The 12,885-nt window shown below is 33.7% G+C and overlaps 1 protein-coding gene across 1 annotated transcript in view; it reads right to left on the bottom strand.

Moving 5' to 3' along the window:
- EIF3H (eukaryotic translation initiation factor 3, subunit H) overlaps positions 1 to 12,885 on the bottom strand; it is a 110,909-nt gene that overhangs the window by 33,677 nt on the left and 64,347 nt on the right. The window lies entirely within an intron of this gene.

Here is a 12,885-nt window from a genome sequence, read left to right as displayed (position 1 = left end):
TCCGACCCCTCGGCGGGAGCGCCTCCGCGCTCCCAAGCAGCGCACTGTAGCAGTGCGCCACTGGGCCGGCCCCTATATAGCAAATTTTACTTGTGCCTTTTTCAGAAAAATACACTGGAAAAAATAAAGATAATATTTTAGATTATGGTTAAATCCAGAATTTTACTCCACTGGGCTTATTCAAATAACTCACAATTCAACAATATTTGCTATCAAGATAAATTTGAACTAAAAACAATATGTAATTTTCACCTGAAAAATGTGCAACTTAAAAAAAAAAAAAGCTCAATGGTTGTTAAGATGTGGTTTAATTGTACAGTGACCTATGTTCCAGGGTGGCTGGTTCTCAGTCTATATTTCTTGCCCCAATGCCCCACATGGTTTAGCATTTGTCTGGGACCAAAGTATTCCAATATGAATGGTAAATTATATGGTCACAGTTAAATGGCACTCTCATATACTGAGAGCAACAACTCTTAAGGAAAAATGTTGGCACTAGTAATAGCTTCCACTTACTGAACACCTATTATATTTCAATCAATAAATCGAATTCTTCCCAAATATCATATGTAAGGTAGTTTTTACAACTGTTGCATGAGTAACTTGCCTGTATAATAATAAGTAAGCGACAACCACAACTCAAGGTAGACTTTCCTAGCTACTAATCCCTCATTCTTTTATCAAATACTATAAAAATGTTTGCCTTGTGATGCTTCAATTCCTTTCATAGAAATCTGTAGCAAAATTATAATTCAAAAGTTTGGGAAAAATTGATTGTAAATGATCATCAAATATGTTTTATAAGAAAAAATTAAGAAATTATCTCTTAAAAATAAAAAGCCTAATATGTCTGATAAAAAGAAAATGTTAAGTAAACTGTGATACATTCATGCCTTCAAGAGTTTTACATTACAGCTTTAATAACGATTATGAAATCATTCAATAACACAAATTTTTAAAAATTCTAAAATTTAAAAATTTAAAGCATATCTTCAAAGTTTACAAAGAGATAGGAAATACACAAAACATTTCATGTTAAAGATGATACAAGACGGATAACTGTTCTTCTGTTCTAAATTCTCTGAAGTACTGTTCCAATAATTTTATTATTCAAAAAACATTTTTAAAAAAGTAAAGGCTGAAAGTTCAAATAGAGTACATTTTGTTCTCAAATTCATAACAAAATTCACATGCTCACAAAGTGATACTTAAGTTTAAAGATACAGATAAGATAGGGAGAGAAAAGGCAAAAGAAGAGACACACGAATATGAGTTCAGTAACAGAAGCATTTCAAGAGGTAAACCAGATGTTCCTATGGAACTGCAGCAGAGGGTCCAAGAGACAGAAATTTATAATGTCAACGGCTACATTCAGATCAAAGAGCACAAAAGTAGAATCTATAACACTACAGAACTGTCCATTACAATGAAGGGATCAAGCCACACTACACTCTCAGCAAAACTCAAAATTAAAATCAGTTGAAGGCTGTTGAGTAAGAAAGTACTAGAAAGACAAGAAGACTGCTTCGCATTTCACTGGGAAAAGGAAGGCTGGCAATCAGGTCAAAACATAAAGGTCAAAAGCATAATTTAAGTGAACACTGTCTCATCTGAGGTTGTAATAAGTTACTATTAGTGATTAGCATAAATCCATTTTATTTTCTTTTGCTATACCACCATTGTGGCTTTCTCTCTAAGCCTTTCTCTCCTGCTTGACTTTTATATAGATTAGGTAATGATATAGACACTCCCGCCAAAGACTTCTCAAAACCAGATGAAAGAACACTTGAAGATATCCCTGTCTCCAGAGGCAGCACAGTTCAAATGCCCTCACAAAACACTTTCCAGGTCTGTATCACATTTCAAGAGTGGAAGAAATGCATATTCTGGTTAAATTACTCACAAAAGGTAAAAAGTAAAAATTATCCAAGTGTTTAATCTGTACCTAATTTACCTTCCCTACAAAATTAAAATGGAATTTTATTAAGGATATACAGAGTAGTATGAAGCCACTTAACAGGAAATAAAAATCTTATCTTCCAATTGCCGGTTACTTCTATTCAACAAGCTAATTAATCAAGAGAACATGTAAAATGAAATACTGTAATATGTAGTTTACTATGGTTATGACCCATGAACTTTTTCATAGAGAACTCTGCTTAGATGCTTAGATGATAATCATCTGACAATGAATTATGACTAGTACATTAAGTGTCTGTCCAGAGAAAATCAATTAAACTTCCATGAATGTTAAAGGTCAAATCATCTCAGAGTACCTACCACCTACTAAACAATAACATTTTACAGATGGCATCATAAAACAAAAATTTCAATAGACATCTGTTCTTCTATCAGGAATAAAGGCAGATAAAGCCATATCCCACACATTATGCAGAATTCCTTTTCAATGTTGCAAAGCCCTATATAATGAATTTATCTCCTCAGTACAGATGGAGATCAGCCTATATCATACCTAACTATTTACTCCAATTTTGAACTTCACTTGTGTACTAATGTGCACAGGCTGCCATAACAAAACACCACAGACTAGGTGGCTTAAACAACAGAAATTTATTTTCTCTTAATTCTGGAGGCTGGGAAGTCCAAGATCAAAGTGCCAGTCAATTAGGTTTCTGGTGAGGGACTCATCCTGGCTTGCAGAAAGCCACCTTCTCATTGTGTCCTCACATGGCAGAAGAGAGAGATGGAGCTCTCTGGTGTCTCTTGTTATAAGGACACTAATCCTATGAGTCCATGAGCCCCACCCTCAGGACCTCATCTAACTCTAATTACTTCAGTGAAGGCCTGCTTCCAGATACCATCACATTGGGGACTGGGGTTTTGACATATGAATTTTAGGGAGACACAAACATTCAGCCCTTAACAACTTGCACTGAACTTTCTCAATTTGGTTATGGTATGTATGCATGGGGATGGATGACATAAATTATAATTTTTTATTTAAACCATAAAATTTTTTGAATGAAAAATTATTATTAATATTCACAGAAAGGACTACATAAGATAACAATACCAAGTTGGCCAAAGCAAAAAACATAATCTCTGGTTATTTTGAAGATGCTGTTTTGTAAATGCTGAAAGTCAAATGGGCACTTAGTCACTTATAGAACCCAGGAAAGGTTACTTACATATGTTGAATTCTTTCCCTTACTTCTTTTTAAGGCCACACAAATGACTAATAATAGCCTATATTTATTCTTAGTTTACTATGTAGGGGGGCACTTTGATGTATTTATGTTAATTCTCCCAATAGTTCTACAATAGGAGCGATGTTACTAACCCCACTTTACAGATGGAGAAAGTAAAAGAAGTGTCCATTACCCTAGTACGATTTTAAAATACAGAGTTTAGAAAGGAGAAAATAAGACCCATCTTTAATAATTCCCTTTCTGGAAAAAGGACTAATCATAAATCTGTAGCCTTTCATTTGACTTAATAAAAGAACTCATCTTTGTTCTGTGTTTTAATCTCAAAGAGAAGCTATTACGCTACAACCATTGGAGAGGGCTAAGATGAAACTGGGCAAAAGGATCAAGTTCTCACCAGATGGCTTTTTGCAAATTATTTGATTGAAAGTAGGAAGAACAGAGAGTGAATCTTTTGAAATATATCCACTATAAAACTGTTCTTGCTGGATGTCTCCTAAAGATTTAGAATGAACACAATTTTAAAGCAAAGATTCCAAAAGAACAGACACCATGATTCTTCCCTTTCTTCAATACAAACTTTAAAATTAACTTGCCGCTATTCTATTCTTATTATTACAAAAAAACAAGATGATGCATTTATCCTTAGTTACTACTGCTATTTACACTAGGCAACACTCCTTAATGTTACATAAAACTGCTAGACCATTATTGATGGGAAGGAAAAACACAGAAATTTGGAATATCATGAAATCGTTTCCAGACTCAGAATTATGACCAGTGCTAAAATTCAAAGATTGAAGGAAACAGATAAGAAAATAATTCTTTTGAAGTGTAAGCATACACTACAGGAAATATGCATAGCATGAAAACAACATAGCATTTTACAGTGTTCATACATCAACATCCTTCAGATATTATGATTACGAGTATACACAATTTGTTCACTTATAAAATGTTTTAAATTGTCAAATTAACAAGAATCTCATATATGCTTCAAATGCTTTTTTGGAAAAGTATGTAAATCATAAGTATGTGTTGCATGGTCAACATAGAATACTACTTTACTGTTTATTTCATAAGGAGTACTTAAGATATACTTTTCCCAAACTTTTTCACATAGAATACAGATGCAATATCAACCAAAAAAATGTTTATAAAAGGGAGCTCCATCACTTGGGAGAGCATGGCACTGATAATATCAAGGTTGAGATTCGGGATCTTCTTACCAGCCAGCCATCAAAAGGGTGGGAAAAAAATGTAGCTGCAGCACAACTTATTTAATATGATGCAAATCACACAGTCTTTCAGGTTATAAAAGACTGTGTCTATTCCCTCTCTTATTTGTTTAAAATAAACTTCAAATTCTAATTTTTTATAGTGTTTGATATAAGAAACTAACCAAGAGGTTACCCTAAAGAGAAATGGGACATCTGGTGAAATGTGTAACATGTCTCAGGATTACATCTGCTGTGAACGTTAGTATCCAATGTGAGAGCTGCAATCTCCAGCTAAGCACTAAAACATAACAAAGAATAAAAAGATACTAAGAAGCATGTTCTTCAGCAACAGAGTACTTTCTTTTTTTCTCAGCAATGTGCTAACAACTGGGCCTCACAGAGTGCTTGGAGAAACATTTCTATAACTATAACTGAAGTATGCACTTCAGTCCAAAACACGTAACTGGTCAATAGATTGCTCCTACCATGTGATTATTGATTACATCCCTCTCAAGTATATTAACCTAGGCATTAATCATGACAGGATGCATGCTATTTCTTGTCCGTGATTCATCAATCTACTCTGCTTTTATTTGTCAACTCACCAATAAAAAAATCTGGAGTAGAAGAAATAGGAGAGGAAAACTGAGAAAGTCCAGATGACTGGAAGAGATAGCATTATTAACTCAAAAAAGGCACACCATGCTCAGCAGTCTATCTCCTCCATTTACTTTTAACTTTCAATTTTTTGTCATAAACAGCAATAGCAAAATCTGTGCTTACTGCAGTATAAATTGCCTTACATTTGTGACACTTTTAAAAGCTCCTACTGTGCCACGAAAGGTTCCCAAACAAGGAAAAGATCTGCACAGCAGGAGAGGAACCCACTTAGATTTTCTGACAGCTGTGAAAGATCAGTCTCCTAGAGCAAAAGAAATAAACTGCAAACTGAAAAGTGTTTAGAAATAAAAAGTTTCCATCACCTCACACTATCAGCTACTTCCATTAGTACCGGTGAAAAAGACACTGGATTTTACCCAGCATTTTAATACAATAAACTTTACTGACAGTACAAAAGAGAATACAATTACAGACTAATTCTATTATTAAACATAGGAAGTCATCAATAAAGAGAACGAATACTTCTGCCTTTTCACTACTGGACTAAACAACTAATTGCAAAATACTTAGAGAAAAGCTTACAATGTTATCTATGAAGCTTATTTTGAGTTCCATACTATGAATTAAAACATTATTTTTTAAAATATAAAAACATTTAGCATCTCATCAGGAGGTGATTTTACAGCAAGTTCAAAGTCAATGATATGCCCCATGGAGTGAATTTTGTATATTTCTGGGTATCTTGACTACCTACTAATCAGAAAGAATAATATACAGTGGTCCCTTGGTATCTGCAGGGAACAGGTTCCAGGACACCTTCTCACCCCAGGAAGATACCAAAATCTCAGAGTGCTCAAGTTCTTTTTATAAGATGGTGTAGTGTTTGCATATAACTACTCACATTCTCCCATATACTTTAAATCACCTCTAGATTACTTATATTACCGAATACAATGTAAATGCTATGTAAATAGTTGTTACACTGTATTGTAAACAGTTGTTGCACTGTATTTTTTTAATGTTGTATTGTTATTTTTTTTTTTTTCTGAATATTTTTGATCTGAGGTTGGTCAATTTTGTGGATGTGGAACCCGCAGATGTGGAAGAGGACTGACTGTAGTCTACATATCCCGGAAAGTAAAAGATGAGTAGTGTAACCAAATACACTTAAATTATCCATATTACAATAAAAACAGAAGGACATGAAAAGACATTCATTGTCTTTACAAAGTTAGTCCCAACTCCACTACTGAATAAGTTCTGCCAGTATTTCCTGAGCACCTATCTCTATTCCTAGACATTTTGGTGAAAGCTGATAGCCAGCCTTGAATTAAGGCACAGTCCTTGCCTTCAAGCAGTTCATAGTACGTAAAAAAGCCACAACTAGACAACAGCAGGTGATCAGCAGATGTACAGGATGCAGAATAATGCAAATGGGACTATGGGGACAGGGGTATTAAGAAGGACTTTGCAGAAGAAGTGGTACCTGTGTTTGGTTTTGAAGGATGGGTAAGAGTTTGCCAGGCAGAAAAAGTGAGAGTAGTATTCCAACCTGAGGAAATCACTGTGCAAAGGCATAAAAGTATGAAAAAAACTTTAGGGTATGCATTAAACAATTTCACACTATATAATGTGCACAGGACAAAGAATATGAAATAATGATGCCCAGGAAGTCCTGAGCCAGATCTCAAAGGGCCACAGGCCAGAGAGACTTGAACTTTACTGTGCAGGCAAGACGGTACCAGAGAAGGGTTTTACATTAGAGAGTGACTCTCAAACTTCTGTTTAAGACATCACTTTGGAGTAGAGGATGGACTAAAAAGGAAGAGATTTGAACAAGGAAACCTATTAGGAGGCCATTGCAATAATTCCAGAAAGAAATGATAGATAATGAAAGCCAGAAGTTAGGTAATATGGACAGACTGAACAGAGAATTAACATGAAAATTGGAACGTGCTCAACAACTTTACATGTTACCTTTAAAAGAGGCTCTTTCAAAAGTAAGTGAGGAAAACATTAGGAAAATATCAAAATTCCATAAGGCATTTAGGTCAGATATGGTATTAAAGGAATATTACAAAACAATTTCAATTAGTAAGAATCGACAAAGTTTACACCTTTCAAGAAAATGACTATAAATCGTCCTACTGCTCCAACTTTGGAGCCTCAGCAAGAGAAACAAATCAGAAACTGATACCAGAAAATTCACAAGCCAAGGTGCAACATGAAAGTTTTCAAAAAAATAATTGCTACAAATTATAATTACAATGTGGAGGAATACAAGTTAGAAGGGCCAGGAGACATTTGTTTAATTTGTAGCATTTTTATAGGGTTTTGAAGCTGCATCATTTCTAATATGTTTTTCCCATGACTGCCTTCATTTCTGAAATAATTTTAAATCTATGGAAAATCACCTGAATTTGAAAACAAACAAAAAACTCTAATAATGAGGGCTGCCAATTATTTATGTACTCCATGATTCCTTTTAAAGGTACTTATAATAGAAACTCGAAAGCATTCATTCAAGCAAGGAACCTAAAATGTCCATAATGCCAATCTACAATAAATCAGTTCTGACTACTGGCCACACATATTGTAATACAAGCTAAGTATCTTTAAAAATAAAGTACTTTAGAAGGTCAAGACCTACATATTCTGACCACAGCTTAAAGGCAAAACAATAAATTGTTACTATCAATGCAAAGAAATAAAATATAAAGATAAATACCATATTTAACAGCCCAATTTAACTCATAACTTCTCTCACTTTTATCTATATGATATTCACATTATTGGGGAAAACTATTTAAGTTCCAAGGGAAACGTTCCAAAAATTCTGCCACAAGCAACTACTGGCAAACCCACACCAAGCTAGACAGTAGTGAAATACCTTCTACTGAATATACTAGTTCTAAACATAGAATGATGCCTAATCTTCCTGGTATTCATACCTTAGGTAAGGGTTGCAAAATGGCCAACTCACAGGGCAATTTCAGCATACAAATGTTTTGACATGTACATACAGTGCTTTAAAATATCTAGAAATTCCACATTAAAAAGTGGGAACTCAAATGCCTATTGAGGGTAGAATGAACAAATAAAATGTGATATACATACTCATATGAAAGAATATAGCAACGAAAAATGAATGAACCACAGAAGATGAACCTCACAAACATAATGGGGAGTAAAAGAAGCAAGACATAGAATATATACTGTCATTACATTTATAAAATTCAAAGACAGACACAATTAAATTCACAATGCATGCAAACACAGCTGGTAGAACTATGAAAGATTAAGGTTTATAAAAGTCAAAATACTAGTTACACCTAAGGGGAAAACGAGGGGGCTGTGATCAGCAGGAACACTCAGGGAGATTCTGTGGTGCTATCCATGTTCTATTTCTGGACCAAAGTAGTAGTTATGTAGATGTTTCCTTTATAATTATTTATTAAGCTGCGCATTTGCTTTATATACTTCTCCTGTAAATGTCTTTGTAAATGTTTTTAAAATGCAATAAAAAATGTTTTTAAACGGGGTATGAAAAGTAATCCTTTAAATGATGCAAAAATCTCACAATTAATGGGCAAAGTATCTTAATTATTTTTAAAAAATACATAAATGGTTCAGTTGCTTTGGAAAAGTCTGGCAGTTCCCCAAACTATTGCATGCACGATTTACCATCTGACCCAGCAATTCCCACCTAGGAATATACCCAAGAGAAATAAAACCATAATGTCCACACAACCTTGTACACAAATGTTAACAGCAGCATTATTCATAATAGCAAAATATACGTCTGCTGATGATGAATAAACAAAAGGTAGTATATACATACAACGGAATACTACTTGGCCATAATAATGAACCAAGTCCTGATATGCTATAGTGGATAAACCCTGAAAACATAATGCTTAGTGAAATTAACCAGATACACACACACACACACACACACACACAACCAAACCCTGAAAACATAATGCTTAGTGAAATTAACCAGATACACACACACACACACACACACACACACACACACACAACCAAACACTGTATGATTCCACTTATATGAGGTACCTAAAAAGAGCAAGTTCATAGAGACAGAAAGTAGATTTGAGGTTACCAGGGATGGGGAGGGAAGGAGGAATGAGAAGTTATTGCTTAATAAGTATAGAGTTTTTGTCTGGGATGATGAGAATGTTTGGGAAATAAACAGTGGTGATGGTAGAAAAACATTGTAAATATAATTAATGCTACTTAACTATATACTTAAAAACTGTTAAAAATGACAACTTTCATGTTATATATAGCTTACCACAATTTTAAAAATGTACTCATACAAAAAAAGGGAATGAAGTACTGATACATGGTAAACAGGGTGAAAATATGCTATGTGGGGGATGGCTAGTTAGCTCAGTTAGTTAGAGTGTGGTGGTGTAATACCAAGGTCAAAAGTTTAGATCCCCAGACTGGCCAGCCGCAAAAAAAAAAAAAAATATATAGATATATATATATATATATATGCTAAATGAAAGAAGTCAATCACAAAAGAACACATAGTGTATGATTCCATTCATATGAAATGTATAAAACAGTGAAATCTGTAGCAACAGATAGGAGATTGGTGGTTATCTGTGGGTAGAGGTAGAGGGGGTGGCAGGTGACAGTTAAAGGGTATCCTTATGAAGTGATGAAAATGTTCTGAAATTGACTCTAGTAATGGCCGCACATTATCTGTGAATATACTAAAAGCCACTAAATTGTACACTTTTAAATGGGTGAATTATACAGTATGGAAATTATACCTCAATAAAGTTGTTAAAAATAATAATGTATAAAATATATCAACACAGATGAGAGTAATTTTTCTAGTCTCATCTGTTTAGAAATAATAATGTAGTTGGTAGAATAATCCAAATTATATTTTTAAATGACTATAAATTTCTGATTTAAATAAACATGCCCATGAGCTGAATACGTGAACAGGTTCCATCCTTTCATCCAACAATGAATTATGAGTATTTTTTAGAACAAAGAACAACTGGGGCCAAAGAATATAAGTGAAATACAAAAGAGCTCAGTAATATGGGTTGTTTATGAGTTCATTAATGACCCAGTACTAAAACCAATATATTCCTATTACAGAATCATCAATAACTCTGGAAACCATGTATATATTCATTAAAAACTCAAAAGCAGTCAGGGACTCAATCACACTGAAAAGTCAGACTTCCTGTATGTCAGTTCAACTATTATAGGTAAAATGAATAAAAACAATTGGAAAGTATATATAATATGAACATATCCCAGATCAAAGGGGTCTGACATCTGGTGGCTTAATAATGCCACATCCACCTCTCCATATGTAATAATATAGCCATAATATTCCTATTTTATTATATCCATAACAATACTTGTCACATTAATATCTGTTTAAAATAATTTCTACTTTGCCACTAAAAGTCAGCCATACCTGTATTTAGAGGATACAAGTCCCAGGTCCTTCTTCATACTAAACCTCCATTTATTTTTTTCTGTATCTTATTTTTCTACTACTTGGCCTTAAGTGAAAGCAAAGAGCTGACCTAGATCTCAGAGGTGACAAACCTCTGATGGACCACTAACAGTTAACTATTGAAGTCACATGCTCTATTACTGAAAATATAGCAACATAACACAATCAGATTGAAGGGTACAAAATTCAAAGGATAAACAGCTCCTCTCTTCCTTTACCCCTCAACTACAGGAATAACAAAACTGGTGAAAAGAAAAGAAAAGAAAAGAAAAGAAAAGAAAAGAAAAGAAAAGAAAAGAAAAGAAAAGAAAAGAAAAGAAAAGAAAAGAAAAGAAAAGAAAAGAAAAGAAAAGAAAAGAAAAGAAAAGAAAAGAAAAGAAAAGAAAAGAAAAGAAAAGAAAAGAAAAGAAAAGAAAAGAAAAGAAAAGAAAAGAAAAGAAAAGAAAAGAAAAGAAAAAAGAAAAGAAAAGAAAAGAAAAGAAAAGAGAGGAGAGAGAGAGAAAGAAAGAAAGAAAGAAAGAAAGAAAGAAAGAAAGAAAGAAAGAAAGAAAGAAAGAAAGAAAGAAAGAAAGAAAGAAAGAAAGAAAGAAGTTTGAAAAGAAGTTCTAACTGAGCTGAGGCTCTTACTGAAAAGGTTACTAATAGCAGACACTTAAGCCTAGGAAAAGGAGCACTGGATTTATTAATCCTTCCGGACTGCTGTATCACTACTTTGATCCTAACTACCATTTCCAGGCTTAATTTACATTAGGATCAAATTATAATCTGTTTTTTGTATAATTCTCAGTGTGTAGAAGAAAAATTCTAATATAATTAGATACAGCAAATATTTAAAGATTAGTTCTGCTCTCTGCACTCATTTTAAATAAAATAAAGAGAAAAATAAAAATAGGTAGAAAATGCTTTAAGTATATTTGCTAAATAAGGCAAATGAATAAGAAATCCATTATTCTCAACACATGAAAGGCTCTATGTGAGAGCAATATGAACGTGTATCATGGCAAAGTTCATACTCATTTTTGCCAAAATTATTGATAGTGTTGTGTCTCTGAGAATACATTCAACCCTAATTCTTATTACTCAGGTAAGCTTTGTTGTTTCTCTGTATTCTTAGGGGGCATTTTATAGCCCTAGTGTAAACACAGTTTACTACATTACTAAGTTTGATGGCAACTCCTAATAAGAGCAAATGGTGGTTAAACTATTTAACTAGGAAATGTAAGAAAAACTTTCATTTTCTGTTTATAAGTAACAACCCATTTGTAGACTGCATCTGTGACAAACATGTACCACAGGTTTGAATGAAATGCTAACAGTGCTAACAGCTAAGGCCAGTTCAAGACCAAATGCCACCTTTTATTTGGTTTTGACAAATTCCCCAAGCCCCTACAAACCTAGTTTTTGGACTTTTTGTGGCGTGGGGGTAGGGGGGGGGGGGTCTGCTTAAAAATCCCCTTTAAAATGACACTTCAAATATACCGACTCTTAAAGATTCTTTCTTTTGGTCATTTAATATGTACTAAAAAAATCTCCCTGCATTTCCGGCCTTACACACCATATTTTTCAGTCATTTAAATTCTGTCTCAAAACACCACTACCAAGAAGCTCTATTTTTAAAAAAGAAAAGAAAGAGGCCTCCTCCCCTCCCCAGCAAATGCCCTTCTAATTGAAAAAAAAGGGAGAACATCTGAAGTTTCTATTTTGAATATTAAGGTTTGGTGGATTAGACACAATTTGCCTTTTATATTATTTTATATTATTCCTCTGGGAATAGAGATTTCCTTATAGCTAGTACAAACACTAACATAAAATCCTGTCTTCCCAAATGCTCAGTTTTGCATTGTTGGCAGGTAAAACCCTGTTTTCTAGCTTAACTTCCTAAGAAATCCTCCCTAGGATCTCTCTCTGGCACCACCTTCTTTTAGCTACTGGACTGAACTAAATCTAACAGACTACAGGGATAAGCATAGAAAGATGCACACAATTTTGCAAGTACTGTGAAAGGCTCCTTAAGTCCTGTAAAGTTTAGCACAATTTCAAAAATATCAAATAAACAAAAAGAAACTGGGAGAAAAAAAGACATTCACTTTACAAAGACTTACCCAAGATTCCTCTCAATGGCAAATTCTCAGCCCATTTAAAAAGACTATAGATTTACAAAAATACAAACTACATATTTTGGGGGGATCTTGATTATACCAAAAAAATATGCATTAATATTATAAGAACCAATTAAATCTTCCAATTTACAGAAAAGAATGCCTAGCTTAACAAACTTTGAATTAAAGCAAATATTGTTTCAAAATCTAACCTAACTGAAACTTAAGCAAAATATTTAGAGAATGTTTTGGCACAACAAATG

The sequence above is a fragment of the Galeopterus variegatus genome, unplaced genomic scaffold (assembly GCF_000696425.1).
Source record: "Galeopterus variegatus unplaced genomic scaffold, G_variegatus-3.0.2 Scaffold2493, whole genome shotgun sequence".
In the NCBI taxonomy this organism is placed as follows: Eukaryota; Metazoa; Chordata; class Mammalia; order Dermoptera; family Cynocephalidae; genus Galeopterus; species Galeopterus variegatus.
Note: the sequence above shows the minus strand (reverse complement) of the source record. Positions and strands in the feature narration are given on the sequence as shown.